Genomic DNA, 24,627 nt, shown 5'->3' on the forward strand with positions numbered 1-24,627 from the left:
CAGTGAGGAGTCTAACACCTCACGCAAAATACTAACAAACACTTTTGGTATGACTATGAATTACTCACGCTTTGTCGAAGTACAATAGGAAATAAACAATTACTGCTCTTCTTTAGTGCGAAAAAGCGGTTCGTGAGATTCATACAAACACCTTTCCTTCCTATGACATGAATTAGGAATCTTATTGCTTGTTTGGTTTAATTAATTAATAGAATATGAACCAATTGGTATAAAGAACGCTTTTTCCAAACTTTCTATAAAAGAAAGTCTGCTATCAAGACATTGCTTTTGTTCTATTACCTTATTTATGACTGAACGTTTCTAATACTGAAGACACTCGTCCATGCTATCCACTGCAGTTGAGATCTGGCAACATCGTTCTCTGTTCATTGGCTGACTGTGTTTTGTGACGTCAGATGCGCAGAACGAACCTAAACTCGGCCGCCAACATAAATGACGCGCACTTTAGTACTTCCTACTACCTCTTACCTGTTAGCACAACCACAACAATGGGTTGCCGTCACCTGATACTTTGTTCGGAGATTAGCGCGACTTTCAGTCTGCGTGGCAGATGAGCCAGTCCTGTGTGCACACATCTCTCCCGAACTGTGTGTGTGTGTGTGTGTGTGTGTGTGTGTGTGTGTGTGTGTGTGTGTGTAAGTAAGTGTGTCAGTACGCAAGGTGGCCAGTGCGGCTATGGTTCCCTGTCGTCTGCCCTGCAGTCGGTGCGAAGACATGATTGGAAGGTTTTTTTCGCCGGATATGGGCTGTGGTGGTGGAGGAGGTGCTTGTGTTCTCCATCGTCAGTGCACACAAGACTTCGTATATACTTAGCACTACGATCTATTAGTGGCAGAAATGTAATTATTTGATTTGCATCAGGTTTATGTGTGATTCTCAAACGCTGAAAATACGTTTTATTGTGCAGAAGAATCATCATAAGATGATGGTAAGTGTTTTAAGTGATCTATTTGATCCCTGTAAATTAACAATTAATTTGATAGGGTAGTGCAAAAGGACTATTTCCTGCCATTTTTGATATCGCAATTCCGCCAGATCTTCCTTTGTCCCCAACATTAGCAGATAGGAACACAGTATCCTGAGGAGGGATGAAAACCTGAGACGTCATATCACATACAAAGAGGGAGTAGCCAGTTGATAGAGACAGAAACAGAAAGCAAGTCTGGAATTTCCCGATCAACAGAATGCCGCCACCTGATGCATTGTTCAGGACCGCGAGATCGAAGGAGTCTCACATCTAGCCTGTGGTCAGTCTTAGTTAGTATCGTGATTTGTAATTATGATATACGGCGGTTTTTGACCTCGGTCCACGTGGGGTAACCACGTGGTCTGACGTGCCTTGCCACAGTTCGCGCGGCTCCTCACGTCGGAGGTTCGAGTCCTCCCTCGGGCATGTGTGTGTGTTGTCCTTAGCATAAGTTAGAGTAAGTACTGTGTCAGCCTAGGGTCCCATAGGAAATTTCCAATTTGACCTTTGTGACAGTGCTCGTACGACAGACTCGTGTGCATGCTGTTCGACAGTTAATATGCCGCACTTTATTCCATTCCTTGGTGCGTACAGTTATTATGTGATAGAAGCGTGGACGGGTGGTACAAACGTGAGCTCTACCCTAGTAGGGGAACCCTGTCTCCCACAAACTGATAAAATAAAGAATACGCAAATTGAGTTGAATGATATATTATTGTTGACATTGATTTGAATTCATTCCCGTCCAGCACAGACTGAGACTTTTTCCTGCCAATTTCCAGATGGTGGGAGGGACGAGTAGGAGTGGGCGAGGGGAGGGAAGGGCTGGGGGATTTCCCAGAGGGGGATGGGGTAATTAATTGATCAATCTAATTAATTAATCAATTCATTTAATATCAAAAGTGTGCTCGTATCGACGAAGGGGAGGAAGGAGAGCTGGGATTTCCCAGAAGGTGAGGAAGGGAAGGGTAGGGGTGGGGGGTTCTCAGAAGTACAGATTATTCCTAGGGGGGTCATAAATCCCCAAGGAGTCATAAATCTAATAACAAAACAATAGGTTTGCCCCTCAGTATATGCATGTATGCAACCCACATTAAAAATTGTGCTCATTCTCTCTTTGTCCTACTACTCAGATGCTTCTTTACAAAGGAAAGCCCTGGAGAATTGCCCCAGTTTAATCCTTATGACACTGTAAAGATGAATGAAATTAGTAGTAGTGTCAGTGGTGTTGCGAAACAGCTGAAATCGTTAAAATTGAACAAAGCTCCAGGGTCCGATGGAATCCGTGTCAGATTCTGTACTGAATTTGCTGCTGAGATAGCCAGTCTTCTAAGTATGATCTATCGTAGATACCTCGAAGAAAATAACGGCCCAGTTCTTGGAAAAAAGCACAGGTAACATCTGCCTACAAGAAAGGTAGTAGAAATGATTCACAAAACTACTGTCCAGTATCCTTGACATTGATTTGTTGTAGAATCTAAGAATATATTCTGAGCTCAGACATAATGTGGTATCTTGAACAGAACGATCTCCTCAGTGCCAGCCAGTACGGCTGTTGTAAACATCGATCATGTTGAACCCATCTCACGCTTTTCTCACATGACATACTGAGCGCTTTGGATCAAAGCAGCCAGGTAGATGCAGCATTTATTGATTTCCGAAAAGCATTTGACTCAGTACCGCACTTACTCTTATTGTCAAAAGTACGATCATATGTCATATCAAGTGAAATCTGCGGCTGGAGTGAGGACTTTTTATAGCGAGGACGCATCATGTTATCTTGGATGGAGAGTTATCGTCACATGTAGAAGTGACTTCATGTGTGCCCCAGGGAAGTGTGTTGGGACCCTTGCTGTTCATGTTGTACATTAATGACCTTGCAGAAAATGTTAATAGCAAAATCAGGCTTTTTGTAGATGCAGTTATCTACAGTGAAGGACTGTCTGAAAGAAGCTGTATAAATATTCAGCCAGATCTTGACAAGATTTCAAAGTGGTGCAGATATTGGCAACTTGCTTTAAATGTTCAGAAATGTAAAATTTTGCACTTCACAAAACGAAAAGACGTAGTAACCTATGACTATAATATCAATGAGTCAGAGCTGCAATTGGCCAACTCATTCAAATACCTGGCTGTAACACTTTGTAGGGATGTGAAATGGAATGATCGCATAGGTTCAGTCGTGGGTAAAGGAAATTGTAGACTTCAATTTATTGGTAGAATACTGGGGAAGTGCAATCAGTCTACAAAGGTGATTGCTTACAAATCACTCGTGCGACCGGTTCTTGAATATTGCTCAAGTGTGTGGGACCCGTATCGAATCGGACTAACAGGGATATTGAAATTATACAGATAAGGGTAGCACTAATGGTCTCAGATTTGTTTAATCCATGGGAGAGTGTCACAGAGATACGGAAGGAACTGAACAGGAAGACTCTTGCAGGTAGACGCAAACTATCCCGAGAAAGTCTATAGATCTATTAACATAGTTTCAAGAACCGGCTTTAAATTATTACTCTAGGAATATACTAAAACCCCCTACGTATCGGGATTGTGAGGATAAGATTAGAATAATTACTTCATGCACAGAGGCATTCAAACAATCATTCTTCCCGCGCTCGATACGTGAATGGAACGGGAAGAAACCCTTATAACTGGTACAGTGGGACGTATGCTCTGCCATGCACCTTACGGTGGTTTGAAGAGTATATGTGTAGATCCAGATTCTAGCAGACATAATTGATACAGCAAGACTCTCTTTCGCTGTTAGAGGGAAATATTGCGTCCTGATTGAATAAAAAAAGATGAAGTGTGGGTCTCTCAACCCGTGAACGGGCTTATAACGTAGTAGGAAGTGGAGTGCAACCTTGCGTTCGCAGCGTAACTAGGAAGGGGACGGTGGCGGGCGCATGTTTCTGTCGTACTGGGCTAGGTAGTACAAAGTTTGTGATATAACTCGCACTGGAGGTGAGGCAGAGAACGGGAACTAACAAGCGGTCCCTGTGGTCGATGACAGCCCTGGTCACGAAGCGAATGGATAGCCAGAAGCGAAGTGTAGAACGTCGTCATAAGCGTGCGTAAACAGTCCAAGCAGCACTCCGAATCAAAAAAACGTTAAGCATAGGCAAGTTCAATCACTTTATTAGCAATGGAGCTTATCGAAGACCTTAGATTACAGCGAGAACTACCGGTTAAGTGGTGGGGTCAGTGGACGGGTCCACGTAATGTGTCCGCTACTGTCCCCGTGGTATGAAGCCCGAATACCTTGACCTTACCTCCATGTCTGCACTCGAACGGGACACGGAATCCGAATCAGTATCGGATACTAAATCAATCGGCGTGACATTCTTTTATCCCTGGAAACAACCCCAGTACTCTGATAGTGGACCGGGGACCGTCTTGGAGGGACTGGAACAAGGAAAAATCCTCCCTCCTACCTGGGGCTGAACCCGGGACCTCCAGGGCGGGAGCCTAGCCCTCTATCCGCAAGACCGCCGCCGTCACATCGAATCGGTAGTTACGCGAATGGTAGAACATCGCTCCTCAGTTTTTACATAACTTGACAGCTGCTCAACAGCAGTTCCCGAGAGCTTATCTGTATTCAGAGTACCTCGCCTTCCGAGACGTCGGGGTTTTGTAATTGTCTTCCCAGTGAGACAAACGTGTACTGTTTCTCGCATCGACTGTAATGTTCGACAGGCTTGGGAGAAATTTATGGAATATAAAAATTCTGTTGTGTTCCACTACGTAACTAAGCAGTCAAAGTACTGTTACGTGACCAAAAGTAAACTTTGTACAGACTGGTTCGCATGTTTTCATCAGTGTGTGACTACAAAGTTGACTCTCTCTCTCTCTCTCTCTCTCTCTCTCTCTCTCTCTCTCTCTCTCTCTCTCATTCTCTCTGTGTTTCGTTTGTTACGTACTTCTTGCAGTTATTACTATGGCATGGACTGCCTTCTCGCTTATCTCCACCGAGGTAGGTGACCCACTGGGTCCTTTGTTAAGGAAGAACTGGGTTCGAATCTCCGTTCGGGGATTGAGATTTTTGTTTCCACCAAATCGTACCAAACGTTTACCAAGATAGTTACTTCAAAAGTCGGATTCCCTAATCGATCATTATCGGACAGAGCTTATACCCGGTCGATTCTGAAATGGGCAGGTTACTTTTTCTCTCTTCCGTAACGTCATTTGGTCTACGGTCTGAGACATTTGAAACGTATGTTTTCAAAGGGAGAAGTACAACAGAAAGTATGCCTCCGGAGAAAGGTGGTGATTTTCTTTCATTTTGTTGAAATGTTACTCAATGCTCAGATGGTAATGGCCATAGAGCTCTAGAAAATAGAAATCTTTACGTGTGCGCATTGAATTTTACCTGAAATTTGTACACTGAAATCCTAACTTCAGAATCGAAACTATAAACATACAAGTATTGGATGATAGATTCCTTACAATATTCGGTTTTCCGTTTTTTAATACAAAATCACGGGTTAGTTGTGTTATTACTTTTTTAGTATGCGTTTTCGTTATTGCTGAAAGCGAGGCATACAAAGAAGGTGTCATAACTTCGCCGTATTATTGGAAAGCAATTTTAAGAGTCATTTGCATGGACATCTATACTCTGCAAGTCACTTCACGGTGTGCGACGGAGTGTACGTGTGGAACCACTTCTATTTTGTACTGCGCCACCCTTTAGATACCACTGGGGAACGTCAGCTTTGTACTGCGTTCCTTTAGACACCACTAACTCGTAGGAGATGTACTGTGTGAACAGGCTCTAAGAGCCCTGCAGTACTAAGGTGAAAAGCAACGTCGGTCAGTGTAACTCATTCTTGTAATGCTAAAGTAAGTTGTCCTGAGAAGACCTTGTCTACACTCAACGACTTAATCTGTGTGACTTAGGTAATCGTCTGTACTAGCGAGCTATAGCTCGCTACGACATCACTATGTGCGAAAGGGTGGACACAATAACACATTTCGTGGTATAATGGGGTCAGTGGTAGTTATTTGGATAGTAATTACAACAGTGCATCTGACTACGTTCGAGAGATAAACTACCTCCAGAAAAATACTAGACGCGAGAGTCTACGGGGAGTAGGAACGATGTATTTACTTCACCAATAACAGCAACCTACAGTGAAGCTTTCTCTGTGTACTCTGACAACACGATTAACCTTTCTCAACAACGTAGGTACCAGAAACGATAGCTTTCGTTTATAACTGACGAAAATGTTGTATAGATACGTTGCCTTGTATAGTTGCCCATCTTTTGAAGCCTCAATAAATAATCGTATATACATTCAATCAGTGTGAACGTTATAAATTTTTAGGTAAATCGGAGAATATGTTCACAAGGCAAAGATACAATTTTATGCTGTTTGTGTCTCGTTGTCAATCAACGATAAACACTATAAGTAGCGCGTTGCTACAATAGTACCCTAGACCCTATTGAAATTTTATCATAATAAACTTTTCCGTTTATCTCAACCTTTAAGAATTAAGTGGAATAACTTTTCATTTATAATTAATCACTTTTCCATAACCGTAAAACTTGCCTTGCCTGTCTAAAGATCTTTCTTTACGATACAACTCGTTCACTGAAAAATATAATTCCTTCTCCTTAATTTCTTCGAACTTTGCTTTTATCAATATTCCAGTCTTTTACTTTATTGACCTTTGGATTTACTTTATCCCGAAAAGTTATATTCAAGATATTAGTCGGCTTTCAAATAAGCCTTTGATTATTTTTTCTTGTAATACGAGCTTCGGGATAAAGGACAAGTCGAGTACTGATTAAAACTGTTTTCTTTATTTCCTTCAATTAAATCATGTACAGGTACAAGTCAGCGTTTTATATTCCGAGTGCTGGTTCTGTATTCAAAACCCCAATAAGCGGAACTGTAATTCAAAAAAATAAAACAAAAAACCCGAGTGTCACCGCCACTTTTAAATGAACTTCAAATAATCAAGCAAACCCAACCACTTCAGGCGTTGACTTCCGCGACCCACCAATATTTAAAACTCAAAACACAGCACTCGATCATCTCTTTCAGAAAGATAATAAGTTGAGACGATACAAACAAGTAAAGCACCTTTTTTCGGGCTGAAGACCGTTTGGCGCATTACAATTTCCTACCTTTCATGTTCCATTCGCGAGTGGTACGTGGGAAAGATGGAGTTCTATTTTCTTGCAATGATCATTTCGCAACACGTTTGAGGCAGGAAGTAATATGTTGCCCGACCCTTCTTGGAGCGTAGGCTCTCGAAAGTTCAGAAATAAACCCGCCCATGATACACAACGCCACTTGTAGCTTTTGCCATTGGAGTTTGTTCACCATCTCTGGAACGCTTTATAACCTTAAATCGGATGGATTATTTTTTGTTATTGTTGTTTTCAGTTCGAATACTGGTTTGATACATATGTAAATGCTACTCTATCTTGTGCAAGTCCCTTCATTTCTGAATTACTACCGTAACGTACATCCTTTTAAATCTACTTACTGTATTCATCTCTTGGTCTCCCTCTACGATTTTTACTCCCCACACTTCCCTCCAGTATTAAATTGACGATGTGTCCTGTCAACCTATCCCTTCTCGTAGTCGGGATCTGCCACAAATTTCTTATCTCTAAAGTTCTCTTTAGTCCTTCATTATTAATTACGTGATCTAACCATGCGATTTTCAGCATTCGTTTGTACTATCACATTCAAAATCTCTATTCTCTTCTCGTCTAAACTGTTTATTGCACATGTTTCACTTCCATACATGGCTACTTCCCAGATAAAAACCTTCAGAAAAGACTTCCTACCACTTGAATCTATATTCGACGTTAAAAAACATCTACACTACAGAAACGCTTTTCTTGCCATCTCCATTCTGCATTTTATATCCTCTACTTCGGCCATCATTAGTTATTTTATTGCCCAAATAGCAGAAATTATCTACTACCTTAAATGTCTCGTTTCCTAACCTCATTCCCTCAGCATCATCTGATTTAATTCGACTACATTCTGTTAACCTTGTTTTGCTTCTGTTGATGATCATCTTATATCCTCCTTTAAAGACACTGTCCATTCCGTTCAATTGATCTTCCAAGTCCTTTGCTGTCTGTGACACAATTACAATGTCGTTGGCAAACTTCAAAGTTTTTCTTTCTTCTCCCTGGTCTTTAATTTCTATTCCAATTTTTTTCATTTGTTTCCTTTACTGCTTGCTCAGTATACAGATTGAATAACCTTGGCGATAGGCTACAGCCCTGTCTCACTCCCTTCTCAACCACTACTTCCCTTCGTGCTCCTCGACTCTTATAAATGCCGTCTGGTTTCTGTACAAATGGTAAATAGCCTTTCGCTCCCTGTATTTAACCCCTGATACCTTCAAACTTTCAAAGAGAGAATTCTGTTCAACATAGTCAAAAGCTTTCTCAAAATCAACAAATTCTATAAAAGTAGGTTTGCTTTTCGTTAACGTATCTTCTACGGTACGTCGTAGGGTCAGTATTGCCTCGCGTGTTCCTACAGTTCTCCTGAACCCAAACTGATCTTCCCCGAGGTGCGCTTTTACCAGTTTTTCCATTCGACTGTAAAGAACAGTCTATCTACATACGTGAAACGTTATTCTGCGGTCTTACGAATTGTTATCCTGCCTCTAACGTAACTTTTTGGGGCTGTTTTTTCTGCGAAAACACAAGATGTTATCTGAAAAGCATGAGCAACAATTTTAATTTTTTAAAAGTTTTCTAAAAATGTGCATTTTCAGCTGTAGGAATTTGTGTTTTCCTTGGACACCATACGGGTACATTTCACTGCCATTCTTCTGTTTTGAATGCTATGTTCTCCTGTGTTTTTCATTGCAGTTACATGAGCACTCTGTGGAATTAAAAAAAAAAAAAAAAAGACATTAACTTTGTGCCTAGAAACAAAGTGGTAAAATGAAGCTTACGTTTTGGTTCTTACAGGTATTTTTCTAAGTTAGTTTTCATTGTTACTGGTCGTAATTGACACGTTCGGCCACACTGTGTTCTTTGGATAGCGTTCGAGGAATATGTAGTACTGAATGAAATTAACGCGACGCGTGAAATTTCCTGCTGAACGTGCGAGATACAGCTGAGCAGATTGGCACGTGGTGTCTGCGTCTCGCGGCGGGGGGAACAGGCGGGCGAGCACGACTCTAGCCGAAGATGCCCGAGCACAGTGTGGTCAGGATAGTAAGGCGTGCCGGCTGGCGCGTGGCTTCAGTCTGTCAAGGGACGCGTGTGTGAACGCAGCTAGCGGCTCGGCCCCTTGGCGTCAGAAGCCACAAGCCACGTTCTGTCGGATCGTTGCCAGGTAGGCGAACGGCAGCAGCTCCCGTCTGGCGCGTGTCGGCGGGCTTCTCTAATTTTAGTGTTGTCTTACATAATTTCTATTGCATGCTCTGTGCTTTTGTCGAACGACTATAGGATTTAGCGTGTTGTCCATAATATCAAGCCATATCGATGCCTTCTGTATAAACATTAACAAACTGACGAGCTAAATTTTAATTTTATTGACGACCCACTGCTCCACACAGTGTTCATTTATTAGTTCCCTTTGTCTTGATGTGGAACAATACCTAAGTTTGTGTTCCATTAATCCCATAAGCATAACCTCGATCGAAAGAAGCTACTTCGCCCACATATAAAAATTTTTGTATAACTCTGCTCTGCATATTATGTTCATGCTACAAATACGAGCAATAGAAGAAAATGTAAAATAGACCTGCTTTAACTTCAGATGAAGATATTAATCCATCGGCGAGACAGAATGCTTCTGGCTGTTAAGAAAGAGATACCGACAACAAATCTTATGTCTATATTTCGAAATATTCGGTTTTCTCTTTAAACGCACTTCCCTTTATGTGTACTCAGTTGATGTGGGGCTTAATAAGTGTTCGTTAATAGTATTAGCAAAAGTTATGACGTGCTTATCGTCCGGCGTCCACCTGTTGCTTGTTTCCATAGAAAGGCTTTGCCTGCTACTATCATACAACTCTGCTCGAGTATAAAGCTTTTGGATGTTGGAGAGGGGCGAAAGAGAGGTCTTTGTTTATTTTTTTACGTACCCTCCTGTGTCTTTTCTTCTACATAGGTCAGATATCCTGTCCTCTCAACGAAGAGGTTTGTAATATTGAGGAGTACGAGCTCGAATTGGACGAGGGCGGGGAAGCAGAGTGGCCTGTCTTATTTCAAAATAACCCTCAAAGTATTTACCCCCAAAGGATTTAGGGGAAACACGAAAAACATGAATCCAGATGATTGGACGGATATTTGAAACTTGTTGCTCCAAAATGCGATACACATTGGAGAACAAGTTAACCACAGAAAGCATTCAAATCGCGATCTGCCTTCTAGGTGCAGGTATATCTTCATACTCACTCAGGAGAGAGAGATGGAGTTCATTACCTATTGGACTGTGATTTGGATTTATGTGAAACGAAAAGAGTGCATAAATTAGTCAATAATGTATTTCCCTCTCTCTCTCATTGCTGGAATAATTTTTCGACCCCAGGTCTGCTGAGAGAAACTGGTTTGGATTTGAAGAAATAATTCTAGTGTGATTTGAGAGTCATCTCCATCACCTAGGGAGTACCCTTGCAGATTGTACGATGGAGAGTAGTAGAGTTGGGAGTCTGAAGGTGCAACGTTATTGTGTGAGTTCCTTCAATTGATCTCCTAGCGAGTTGCTGTAGTTGTCTTGTCAGCGAACTGTCTGCATTATCATGGTGTTGTGTCACTTTTTTTTTTGCCGGCCGCGGTGGTCTAGCGGTTCTAGGCGCTCAGTCCGGAACCGCGCGACTGCTACGGTCACAGGTTCGAATCCTGCCTCGGGCATGGATGTGTGTGATGTCCTTAGGTTAGTTAGGTTTAAGTAGTTCTAAGTTCTAGGGGACTGATGACCACAGATGTTAAGTCCCATAGTGCTCAGAGCCATTTGAACCATTTTTTGAACCATTTATTTTTTATTTATTTTTTATTTTTTTTGTACTTAAGGTGCCAGATTAATTGCCAATATTTGCCAGCTGTTATGGCCAAATTCCCGGGAAGCAATTCGTATTATGCGAGATATTCTTTATCCCAGTGTACTCGTACGTTATCTACTGTTCACGTAGAGATGCCAAAAGCAGTCTTAAATAGGAGCGATGGATATTACGCATGAATTTAAAATGCCAAGCACGCAGATGTAGACGAATTGTTATCCACAGATTTCTTCTTGAATAATGCTGTTCCCATTCATTATATGTTTTGATCTTGGCCATTTGTAATAATTGAGTTCATCATATCTGCTGATTCCCGGATTGGCTGGAATACTCAACACGAGAATATTTTACTGTAATCCGATGATCGTGGCAAATCGTTTTCATCAAAGTGACCCTCTTTGAACCATAGCAAGCAAATACTTGTCATGTTTTTCGTAGATTTCGTAACGCAATAAACGATCCAAATGTTTCGTATCATCCGTGTGGCCATTGTTTCTGATAAGTCCAAAAACAAGAATGTGTACGAAATGTTATGTCGTTCCACTTTCCTTAGTGCGCAGGTATCAACGGCTTGGCTTAAATATGGATAACTCAGAGCGTAGTTACAAGTATAACGCTAGAAACCGTGGATGGTATTTCAGAAGCTGTCAACAATGCTGTGCAACATATTCTTGTGGGGAATAAAAACGGCTTCGAATTTTTCCAACAGACTGTGGCCCGATTCGCGAACAATGACAGTTCGCGCCTGTCGCGACACTGATGGGGTTGTATTGTTGCGGGTTCCCAGCGACAAATACGGTACGCACATATACATGCTTTCCGCTGAAGAGAGCATGTATCCTGCAAATTATGGATCTCCTCGCAAGCTTATGTAGGATTTATCACTTACCACGATCATAGCGATCACTGATCGCATGAAATGGGATAAAAATTCAGTGAAGGACTAGCTACACTCGCGTTTAATGCTCGCATTGGCTGTGCCCTCCACAGAAGAGCGCTCAGAACACAACCGAAGTCTCACTGGCTGTCGGAGAATGACGTAGGTGCGCATAAAAGCCTAAACTCGACCGTCATCGTTCGTGACTGCAACTATAGTCCTAGCGGCACCGTTTCTTCATGGACACGTATTGTTCTCATCACTTAAAGCGAGGTCTCACGCTGATTTGGAGATTGGGATAATATAGAAAGGAATGCTGATTTTGGCATTACAATACGGTAGTGAAGCCAGAATGTTGATTGAAGTGAATGTCTAGCATTGAACTGTAATTTGGATAAATAAAGAAAGACGACTCATTGGAAAAATATTAGGCCCAGAAAAAACTATAGAAAGCATGGAAATTAGGTGTAATGAAATTTATCGAAACATAGAAACATATCAGAAGTGATAAGAAGTAAAAGACTGATAGTTTTTGGACATTTGTATCGAATGCAAGGCAGTGGGTTAACCGAAGGGATCTTAAAGTATTCGTAGGAAAAGAAGTTAACAAGGTGGATCAATGAAACAAAAAAGTATTTAAAAGAATATATACGAGGGTGTGCTGAAAAGCAAATACCCTTAAATTTTTCAAATAAAACAATCGTTATTAACAATATAAGTCTTTCCTCTTCGTGTCGACAAGCTTGCAGCCCTCTGCAATTGGAGGGCTCCGAATTGTAGCGTGTAACATGGCGGTGTAGTGTAACTATATCGGTGCTTGAGAAACAGCGCGCTGCAATCCCTCTCCTTCAGCATGACAGTACCAGACCACTCCCCAGCACTGCGACATCTTCAACAACACGACGCCTTGAGTTCACTGTCATCGGTCATCCTCTAAACGGTCCTGATTTCGCCTCATCCGATATCCATCGGCTTTCAGACCTTAAAGAACACGTTCGGGGAGTTCGCTTTGATGGTGATGAAGCGGTTCAAACAGGAGTGAGGTTCACGCTTCCTCAACACAGACATTCAACAGTGACGGTATTGGGAGAATGTGTTCGCCGCCAAGATGACTATGCTGAGAAATAAATACGTGAACAATATAGATGCAGAATGTTAATAACAGCCGGGCGCGGTGGTCTAGCGGTTCTAGGCGCCCAGTCCGGAACCGCGCGACTGCTACGGTCGCAGGTTCGAATCCTGCCTCGGGCATGGATGTGTGTGATATCCTTACGTTAGTTAGGTTTAAGTAGTTCTAAGTTCTAGGGGACTGATGACCACAGCTGTTAAGTCCCATAGTGCTCAGAGCCATTTGAACCATTTTTTAATAACATTTTTTTGATTTAAAAAGCTCTAAGAGTTTCCACATAAAATATTGGGAGGCATTATTGTTCAGCACGCCGTCGTAAAATCTGAAGAAACAACCGACAGAAGTGTTTAGGGGGGGATATTGCATATGCACGTATTCCAAGGTAGAAGAGTGAAAAAAAACTGGTATGATGTGTTCGGAAGATAGAAAAAAAATTGGTAACAAACGGAAGGGTGCTGGAAGAAAAGAACAGCATATAAGGAACTGAAACTGACACACGGTCATTAGTTGACCTATTCAAGAAGGAAATAATATTAATAATTGTTATTATTATTATAAAGAGCGTACACGTCTCTCGACATCGCACTTACCCGGTAATCCTGTATGTTGTCCACAGGACTGCTTGCAAAATCTGTAGATGTCAAAAAAAAGATGCAGTTTTTCCATAGGCACTTGTAGACATAGGCGTCGACGGTTGAAGTGCGTCACAGTTGACATCAGCGTAACAAGCAAATGACATGCGAATTGAATAGCCCAGACAAGCCTGACAGCGTGGGAAACAGCCCAGCGCGCCTGAACTTTCTTTTTACACGAATCTGTTGCGTACTTTCCCTGATTTATTTATCCAGCAAAATTTTGTATTTAAGTTATGTTTATGCAAGAGGTCGAAACGTTTAGAAAAGGAACATGGCTGTTTTTTTCTCTCCTCTCCGGTGACGAGATGTAAGGAGCTTAAAGTTTGTTGGGAGTCTGAATCGGTTCAAAAGCAGGATGTGCGAAAGAGCGAATTAAGGCTCGTAGAACTTTTGCTTACGAAAAGTGAGGGGAGCTCTTGTGTCGTATTAGGAAAATATTCCACTCATTCCGACTTTAGTTAAACTGAGTTGGTTGGTACGCAAAAGTGGGTACTCGGTTCTGTTTCTGTAAAATTATTGTTCGTGCAAATCAAATTTCAGTTCATGAGTGTTACATGTCTCCATTATAATTGTATTTTTACATATTTTTTCTCTTCTCAAACGGGCGGGTTGAACGCTTGCTTTCCAACCATACCACAGAAGCCTTGGAGTGGGGAATATTTAAGAGAATCTTGCTAGACCAACATTTACATGATTATCAAAGGACACGGCAGTATCCTAATATAGGATCCAGGCCCACGATTTTTAATGCCCTTTTCGCGAAAGTGGCAGACTTACAGAATGGTAAATATTTCTGTACAATATCCCGTCGTCACAGTCTTGAAAGATTACGGATGCTATTCTGCACCAAGTCCACGTATATTACGGCTCTCAAAGAGGAAAATGTGTCGGATTTGATGTAACAACACGAGAGCAGTAGAAAACCGTCCTTGAGCCATGAGGCTTTGTGTAATTACGTCTGTTAGATAGCTGAAAAATTCACTCAGCGTTCATCGCTAGACTCTGTTGATTAACGTACGGCTCTGTTGATTCAGCATTCCGAGTTTTCTTTTCTCAATTGAAAGTTCGACAGAAATCAAGCTGAGGAGAGGCGAAGCAACCAGTCATGAAGTGCTGAATAAAATATACCAACATTCGCTTCAAGTGAAGTGATTTAGTGGTACTGCGAAAATGCATAACACGTCTCTTCTGAAGGGTGTTTAACACACCAGCGTTAAATACCGCTATCGATTCATGTTTCGTGCCACATTCGGCTGACTGTCCTGATCCTTGGCTGGTACGGACAATGGGGTTTCGTCTGTTTTGCTGGAAGAACAGAGAACGAGTCTCCGATTCGGAAATCAATGATAACATCTGTTTGTTGCTTTCTGCAATGGATTTAATTAAAAAACCAATTTCGTGGTTAGTCATTTTTTTACTACTCTTCCCGAGCATGAAGTTGAGCTTGTAACCTGTCCCTGATGACGTAGTCGTTGACGGAATGATGAACTGTAATCTTCCATTTTTTAATTAGAGATTCCACAGCTGCACGTTGTTTTTATTGTATTTGTTTATCTTTCCTTCTTGGCCACTTGTTTCGGGGTCGGAGCCCCATTCTCAAGCAATCGCTCCTGTCATCAGGCATGCTGTCCGGCTGCGATCCGCCATTACCACTCTTATCCCGCCATAGAAATGGGATTATCGCGATTTTTTGGTAGTAATTGCGATTCTTTCTTTGCTTTGTGTATATGAAAAGAAACCGGTGTGCGTCTCGGTTCGAACTCCATGTGAAACTGTAGGTCCCTTATGACTGGATAAGTAAGATTGTTCAGTAGTTGGAGGAAAGAAAAAGGTATGCCACTTTATCAGGACTACGTCACTAGTAAAGCTCTGCAGTGCTCAGACCTATCTTCAGGTAGAAGACTACTTGATTTTTGCGGGCATATGAACATCAACAAAAGCAAAACGAGGATAATGGAATGTAGTCGAATTAAGTCGGGTGATGCAGATGGAATTAGATTAGGAAATGAGACACTTAAAGTAGTAAAGGAGTTTTGCTATTTAGGGAGTAAAATAACTGATGATGGTCGAAGTAGAGAGGATATAAAATGTAGACTGGCGATGGCAAGGAAAGCCGTTCTGAAGAAGAGATATTTGTTAACATCGAGTATAGATTTAAGTGTAAGGAAATCGTTTCTGAAAGTATTTGTATGGAGCGTAGTCATGTATGGAAGTGAAACATGGACGATAACTTTGGACAAGAAGAGAATAGAAGCTTTCGAAATGTGGTACTACAGAAGAATGCTGAAGATTAGATGGGTAGATCACATAACTAATGAGGAGGTATTGAATAGAATTGGGGAGAAGAGGAGTTTGTGGCACAACTTGACTAGAAGAAGGGATTGGTTGCTAGGACATGTTCTGAGGCTTCAAGGGATCACCAATTTAGTATTGGAGGGCAGCGTGGAAGGTAAAAATCGTAGAGGGAGACCAAGAGATGAATACACTAAACAGATTCAGAAGGATGTAGGTTGCAGTAGGTACTGGGAGATGAAGAAGCTTGCACAGGATAGAGTAGCATGGAAGGCTGCATCAAACTAGTCTCAGGACTGAAGACCACAACAACAACATGATGTACAAGTGTGACGACCAATTGTTGTTACTCATTGGACGTCTCAGATGCATGTTTGCGTAGAGGAAGCTGCTATGCCGTAGCCTTTCCTTTCAAGATGGGCCACTTGGACGGGACCGAGTTTTCAAGACGCCAGAATTCGGAGAAAGACAAGGGGACGCGCCGGCAGAGCGCCTTGCGTCACCGTGCGCACGTGACCAGACGGCGTTCCCGCCCTCAAGGTGTGCCAGAGCCAGGTGCGAGATGGATGCGCTGCTGCGGGAACTTTTCCGGATGATCATCTCTGCCTTCCCTGTTTCTGTGTGCCCCGGTTTGAGGCGCAAGTACAACAGGGCGGTTAACCATTGGTGTATCCATTCTAGGGTAACTGGACAGACTTAAACTTTGCGCCCCAATCCCATTGCCTTTTAGTTTTGTTTGGTTTTGTTTAGTCTTTGTCGTTGCTTAACCCTATTATTCCTTATCGAAATGAACACGAGTTTACAGTGACATAAGAGATACGCCTTTCGACATTGTTGTTGTGGTCTTCAGTATGTAGACTGTGTAGACTGGTTTGATTGAGCTCTCCACGGTAGTCTGTGTTGTGCAAGCCTCTTTATATCTGCTTAACTGCTGCAAACTACGTCCATGTGAAACTACTTACAGTATTCGTGCCTTGGTCTCGCGCTACAGTTCTTGCCTCCTTACAGTTTTAGCCAGTACCAAGTTGACGATTCCTCGATGTCTCAGGGTGTGTCGTATCTACCGGTCCATTCTTTTGGTCAAGTTGTGTCATAAGTTTCTTTTTTCCTCAGTTAGATTCAGCACCTCCTCTCTAGTTTCCCGGTCTGATCGTCTCATATTCAGCATTCTCCTACAAGACCACATTGAAAAGCTATTCTTTTGTTGTCTGAACTGGTTATGGCCCACATTTCAGTTCCGTGCGCCGGCCTGGGTGGCCGAGCGTTTCTATGCGCTACAGTCTGGAACCGCGCGACCGCTACGGTAGCAGGTTCGAATACGGCATGGATGTGTGTGATGTCCTTAGGTTAGTTAGGTTTAAGTAGTTCTAAGTCTAGGGGACTGATGACCTCAGATGTTAAGTCCCATAGTGCTTAGAGCCATTTGAACCGAAAACAAGAAACAAGGGAATGGACAGTCGCGCAGCTCCTACCGGTCGATTACTGTCGCCACAGACGCCGCATTGGAATCGCACATTTACCTAGGTGCTCGATAAGCTCCTGTGGCCAACGATACGGGATAGACGTTGTACATCACAGAGGGATGTGCTGCTGAAATCTTGGTAACGAATGTTCCAAGACGAATCAGGCAACGTATTACATCCTCCAGATGCACCTCATGAAAAAGTGACGTCGAGATAAAATCTCAAAAATTAAAGCTCATACGAAGTTTTACCCACAGTTACTCTTCCCACACACCATACGTGAATGGAACAGAGAAGGGAGAAAAGCATAGCGTCACCAGAAGCACCCACTTCCACAAACCATAAGCTGGCTTGCGGAGTACAGACGTAGACGAAGAAGGCAATGACGGTATCAGATAAAAGTTGAAAATCCACCTGCGTCACCTCGCTCCATATTAATCTTAGAGCTCAATAATCCGTCGGTATGGGTCTCATTGCAGTCATAGCATTTACTGGGACTGAGCAAACGGAGGAGACATTCTTGATGTAATCATCAAGCCATTGGCCTGAAGCGAGTGCTGGAAAACACAGCCTAAATGTTGATTGGAATTGTGTACGTGAAAATGGCAGTTACCGTCTCAGAAGGTTTAGAGACAGTAATCAAATGGTTCAAGTGGCTCTGAGCACTATGGGACTTAACTTCTGAGGTCATCAGTCCCCTAGACTTAAAACTACTTAACCTAAGGACATCACACACATCCATGCCCGAGGCAGGATTCGAACCTGCGACCGTATCGGTCGCGCGGTTCCAGACTGTAGCGCCTAGAACTGCTCGGCCACTTCGGCCGGCAGACATGTTGGTTAATGATTTCTCTACTTGAATTCGTTGTGTGTATGGAGTTCTTCAGAATGCCTCAGTGATTCAGGGAGTAAAATAACAAATTATTCAATGACAAGAAGATCCCAGGGGTTTCTCTGTATTTACCTGGAGGACCGCAGCAGTAGTACGTAAGACATACAGAGTGGCAGTTATTGAACTGTAAATTAGTTACCGACTACGGCTTGCACACAGTTGATTCAGCATGTAAACGTCAGTACAGATATTCGGATTTCAGTTATGATATATTCGATATCCCTGCCATCATTGGCGATGATGTGGCGCAGACGAATAGACAAATTCTCCATGACCCGCTGAATTGTCGGAACATCGATGCTATTGATTACATCCTGAATGGCTGTTCCCAGCCCAGCAATGGTTTTGGGGTTATTGCTGTACGCCTTGTCTTTAATATAGCCCCACAAAAATAAATCGCATGTGTTCAGATCCGGAGAATATGGGGGCCAATAGAGTCCCATACCAGTGACATCTGTGTGCCCCAGAGCCAGAATACGGTCCCCAAAGCGCTCCTCCAGAGCATCAAACGCTCTCCTGCTTCGATGGGGTCGAGCTCCGTCTTGCATGAACCATATCTTGTCGAAATCAGGGTCGCTTTGGATAATGCGGATGAAATCATCTTGCAAAACCCTCACGTACCATTCGGTAGTCACCGTGCCATCAAGGAATATCACATCGATTATTCCGTGACTGGACATTGCGCACCACACAGTCGCCTTTGAGTATGAAGCGACTTCTCCATCGCGAAGTGCAGATTCTCAGTCCCCGAAATGCGCCAATTTTGCTTAGTGATGAACCCATCCAAATGAAAGTGGGCTTCGTCGCTAAACCAAACCATGCAGAGCATCATGTGCCGCGGCCAAATCGTGCAGTTTTGAACGTCCTCACGCAAACCGCTCAGAACTTATGACTATTTTATTTCATATAGTTCAATAATTGCCGCCCTGTATGTAAGGTATGAGATGCGTTAGACTCTCGAAAACTGTGCTGTAAATATGGTCAAATGAATAAGAGCATCGTATTATGCGCTGTTTTCGTTTAAGCTCAGTGACATAAGTCAGTAATCAAAATTTTGTGATGTACAGAGCTGGTATTGGGTCACGAAAAAAGAACTAAATTTGCTGTGTATAGTTCGATAACAGTTGGTCGGATATATGCGATGAGAAAAGACGTACACCATAGACAACGTAGTGTGCCGTGTGGAAGATGTGACTCGGAACGGTCGGCGCACTCCTCTTAGCGATGTTTGTAACAAACTTGTCACTTCCATGAGAATTGTAGACTCCGTCTCTCATGAGCGACTTGTTTACCGGTAAACCTTTTCAAGCTGGTTTCCGAAGCAATTTGCGGTGTGTCATTAAACCTCTGGATACAGACGATATGACACAGACTGTTGTCAAAAGGCGCCTTTTAGCCATACCGTTCCACCAAAACACATTCAGGCACGGTATTTTTGTCGTGCTTCGGGTGAGAGGTACTTTAACCATATGTCCAGCAGCACCGTCCTAGCACGCAGAGGTTCCTTTCCCTTCGCTCTGTTGCGAAAACGGTGTGTTGGGTGGTAGCCGAATTACAACTGACACGGTATTCGACACGTCAAGATTTGTCTCCTTGGGCGTATAAGTAAGTCTCTTCTATATGACACTGCCTTCGTGCACAATGTTCGGACAAGGAGGATGCCTTTAATAATAAGTAGCGGCGTATATTACAATGTATCAGTTAGACTGTGGCACTGTGACATAATGATTGTTCTTGACACTTGTTACTTTGCTTTTTATATTATGCTCCTCGTGAGTGGCATCATAAACTGAGATCCCTTCGCGCAGTTATGTACGAGCATTCTGGCGTTCTGGATAGTAATTCACAATCAGACGCATACACAACTTAGCGAGCAGCGGAAGGCAAGGCAGATATAAGAAATAGCTGTTGGTAGTGCGACGCGATTTCTGTCAACTACTCCCTTCCTTTCAGCAGTGCAGAAGCCATTCATAACGGTAGTGTGCTCATGTGTGTGTGACATTTCGCAACAAATTCTGTTAATTGTGAATCACAGCATACTGACTTTCGGAAGGAGTTCCAAGGGCAACTGTTACCCCCAGGTATATTTCCCAGATATATTTGGCCGCTCTGTATCAACCTACACACTAAGGAAATCCAAGTCAGCTTTGTTGTGCAACACACACACACATTTTATCGGATGGTCGTTTTGAAGAAGATAAAATTGTATGATTATGTTACTGTAGCCACACTAGTAATTTCTATCTCTTACTTTCTTTTCTAGAGTTTTCTTCAGGTGGGTCTAAAAAGATATGTACACATTTACGGAACGTTAGCTGTGTAATTACTGTAAACTTATCATCCAATAGATTAAAGAGAGTTGTTAACAATGTCTTATCGACAGTCTTTAGATTGAATTTCTTAAAAATATAGGTGCAAGCGCAATACTCATAGTGAACTGATGTGAAAGTTCGTGGAATGACCATTAAAGACTTTTTTTTTCTTCAAGGAAGGCGAGAATTGTTTCTGACCAAATTCTTTTCATTAATTGGATCATATTTCAGAATTTTGATTCTCGAAGGTGCGCAACCCATATATGCACTAACAAGGTGAAAACAGATCAGGTGAAAGCATATTTCATGTTCCTTTTAGGTTGATTCAACCTCAAGCTGAGGTACGTGAGTAGTAACGAACACGAGTAGAGTACTAACGAACACACTTTATAGGAACGAAAAATCATGGAGGAACATATACACATGAAACAAGCAAAAACAGTCGTGTATAGCATACCATTACAGATGGTAATGCCTATGACGCATGTGCTGACGGTAATAGCGTAACAGAGAACTTTGCACCAGTTTCAAAGAGCTAAATAGAATATCTCTGCTGACCATTCACATATTACAGGGTCCCCCAAAAAGACCTCCCGTTTTTCTAAAGATAGTTAAAAACAAACAAAGAAAGATCCAGAGAAAATACTTTTTATTTGTGAATGACAAATTCACTGATGAGCCAAATCATTATGACCACCTGCTTAATAGCTGGTTTGTCCGTCTTTGGAACTGAGTACATCACTGATTTTGCGTATCAAGGATCGGATAGTTTGTTGGTAGGTTGTGGCATTAGGTGTCTACGCACAAGTCATGTAATTCGCGTAAATAACGGGTAGCTGATCGGCGTACGCGGTGATGGCGTTCGATAGCGACCCAGATGGGTTCCATAGGATTTACATCAGGCGAATTTGGTCGCCGAGACATCAACGTGTGTTCACTATAATGCTTCCCATGAAAGCGCAGGAGAATGTCTCACTTAGCATGATACTGCTCCCAACTGCTGCGTCCGTTTTGAGACGCCGTTCACCTCGATGATTGCGTTTGTGGAGACGACCATCTACCTAGTGTAGAAAAATGTGATACACCCGAAGAGCCGACACATTTCCATTGTTCGATGGTCGAATCCCGATGGTCCCGTGCCCACTGCAATCATAATTTGTCGATGCCTTTGGGTCAACATGTGAAAACGTAGAGGTGGTCTGCAGCAGAGCTCCATATTCAACAGTGAACGGTCTGCTCCGAAACACTTGTGCGTGCACCAGCATTGTGCTCTTTCGTCCGATATGCCACAGATCGCCACATATCCTACTATACAGAGCAGACAAGACTCCGAACCCCACATTCTGTGAAGAGTCGTGAACGCCCAACCATTTAGCGCCTAGTGTCCATCTACTTCTTTCCGTATATGCTCACGACAGTATCACGTTAACATTCGACCAGCTTCGCCGTTTTCGAGACACCCTTTCGCAGGCTCTGCGAAATAACAATCTGCCCTTTGTCAGAGTCTCTTCTCTCAATGGATTTCCTCCACTGTTGCCACAACGACGAAACCTTTCGCGGAAGTTGTCGCCTCCTTAAGTGCTTGCATGGTTGTGGGGCGATGCTTGTACACTTGAGCGTTTAAGTGTCCCCACAAGGTGAAAAATCGGGTGAACTTAGGGACCGGGCGATTTCTCACCGCGAAGAAAGGCGTCCGGGAAACTACTCTCTTAAAATTTCTAGAGAAAGCCGAGAAGTGTAAACTGTGGCTACGTCTTGTTGGAACCAGATTTCTACCTCTTCATGGTCCCCAACAAACAGGCTTAACTTCGGTCGGAGATTCTATCATGTGGCAGTGGCTGTTTGAATTAACCATTACCGTTACGCCATCGTCTTGCAAAAAATACAGACTCCACACACTAAAATCAGCAACGGCGCACCAGACTGTCACACGATGGCTGTGAAGTGTTCGTTGGTGAAATTTCTAGGGGTTTTATACAGCCAAGTAGCGGAACTGCAGTTTATTTTTAGTCTCTGAGAAGTGAAAGCAGGTATCATTAGAAAAAATCAAAACATCGCCTGGGAGCGATGTTCTGAAGAATTTTCTCACACACACAGCCGTGTGAATTTCAAAAGTTGTCTCACTTAATTCTTGTGTAACCATCATTTTGTATGGGTGCATGTGAAGATTAAGTTCTGAACGCTCTCGAGATTGCTGGACGGACGCATCACATGCGCCACATTTCCCGCGTTGTTAGTCCGAGGTCGGCCAGTATATTTTCTTTTCAGTGCACAACCTGGTGCTCCAAAGTTTGATACACAAACACGAACATTTTTTTCTATCACTAACGAAATCATGTCGGCCAAGTTCAGACCGGATGCGAAATGCTCATTGAGTAATAATCAGGGAACCACCATTATGAGCATATTCCTCCACAACAAACACCAGATACTTACCTAGCCAAGCCATTGCGCCTGGTGAAAACGGCATGTACGCTACTATCGATCGATACCCCTCCACTTTAGTATCCTTCCCACAGCTCCTCAGTCGACCTCTCCAAATACGGGAGGCCTTTTTGCCGGTCCCTGTGCTTTAGAATTAGTGAAAGTTACAGAAGTCTGAATCCGATGAACAGGATGGATATTCCAAGCTTCGTGACATCAAACACTAAGTTTTTCTGTTGTCAGATCATCTCTGTCAGCAGGTGCAGTTACCTAACAGTAGGTTGTGTTTATCTATTGCAAATATTTTTTTCGTGTAGTTTCTTCAAAAGCTTGAATACTTTTAATTGGGCGGATAAATTCAATTGAATTCTTTTTAAAGGCATCTATATTCTGCCGAGAAATAATTTTTCTTACTTCCTTATGCAGCTTGCAACATCCATGTCGCACAAAACTTTCTCACATTTAATTCTTCTCGTACAATATACCACGCTCTTGCCCCCTATGTTACTATGGCGCCGATCGTCCAAAACTTTTTGTTCATTTATCAGATGATCTCTCCATTTTTTCAGTTGTAGTTGTTGTCTTGGGTCGTCCTCGACATGGATCTCCACAGATGTTGTCCGTCTATCCATTTGATGCAGCAGACTTTTATTAATTTATTTATAGGCGCGCTCAATTATAAAAAAGCATATCAACTTCGAAGCTGGCTGTCGTCATTGCCTAACGTGTTCAGCATAACAAAAACAAACTTTCATTAACATCAATCCCCCCATGTGTCAACCGAAAGTCTTTCGCCTTGCTGTGCTCTCTTCTTACATTTCAAAAGCAAATAAAACTTGACGCATTTTGATATCGCCCAATACTCTTACGCCGTTACGATCTACCGAAAGAGTAACATCGAGCTCTTCTGAAACAGCGCGGTGGCCGTGAAGTAATAATTCGTTTCCTGTTAAGACGCCAAAACACCAGGTACGCCACGGAGGATGTAGAAAGCGCATCCTTGTTCGCGCTCGGCGATTTGGCGCTTGGAACAGCCGTCTAAGCATCCAGCAAATGTGCCTTAGTTAACAGCTCTGACTTGCGTCACTCACATCAGTAACTGTAACTATTGCAACACTGATAAGTGGCAGTCTCGTGGGTTGATACCATCTGCAATTTACGGGCGCGATTCGTAGCAGAATTATAGCGTTGCGATGCATACGTGTCTTCAACTTTTTATCCAAAAAAAGTCTTGTAGACCTAAACGCAAAATGTCTGTAGGAGTAATATTTGTGTCGGACTATCTAACGAAACTTTAAACGTAATCTGCACCTGTTCTTTTTGACGCATTCGTGAATACTGTAAAACACTGTACTACCGGTACCACTTCAGTCTTGTACGAAATTATAATAGACGTCTGCATGTTTCCCAAAACACCTGCTTACAAATGTTGCTCTTATGAATAAGTTAACCTTACTTTTTCAAATGATCAGATACATCGTCGTAAAGAAAGGAAGTTTTATAGCCAATACCTTAGTTATTTCGTGGCGTACTTGGCAAAATCGCAGAGCCTGCATTTCCTCTCGCGTGTTGTTACTTTTTTTTTCCTTTCCAACCTGTTGAAAATCCAAAGTCGTTACGTT

At 42.5% G+C, this 24,627-nt stretch overlaps 1 protein-coding gene across 3 annotated transcripts in view; it reads left to right on the forward strand.

Moving 5' to 3' along the window:
• LOC124798370 (3-hydroxy-3-methylglutaryl-coenzyme A reductase) overlaps window positions 1-24,627 on the forward strand; it is a 391,651-nt gene that overhangs the window by 171,460 nt on the left and 195,564 nt on the right. The window contains exon 1 of one of the 3 annotated variants that reach the window (XM_047261742.1): window positions 9,230-9,312. The exons of the other annotated variants lie outside the window; for them this stretch is intronic. The gene's annotated coding sequence lies outside the window, so the exon portion shown is untranslated. Of the gene's footprint in view, window positions 1-9,229; window positions 9,313-24,627 lie in introns of those variants that run through there. 3 annotated transcript variants of the gene reach the window in all.

This window comes from Schistocerca piceifrons, chromosome 5 (assembly GCF_021461385.2).
Source record: "Schistocerca piceifrons isolate TAMUIC-IGC-003096 chromosome 5, iqSchPice1.1, whole genome shotgun sequence".
Classification (NCBI taxonomy): Eukaryota; Metazoa; Arthropoda; class Insecta; order Orthoptera; family Acrididae; genus Schistocerca; species Schistocerca piceifrons.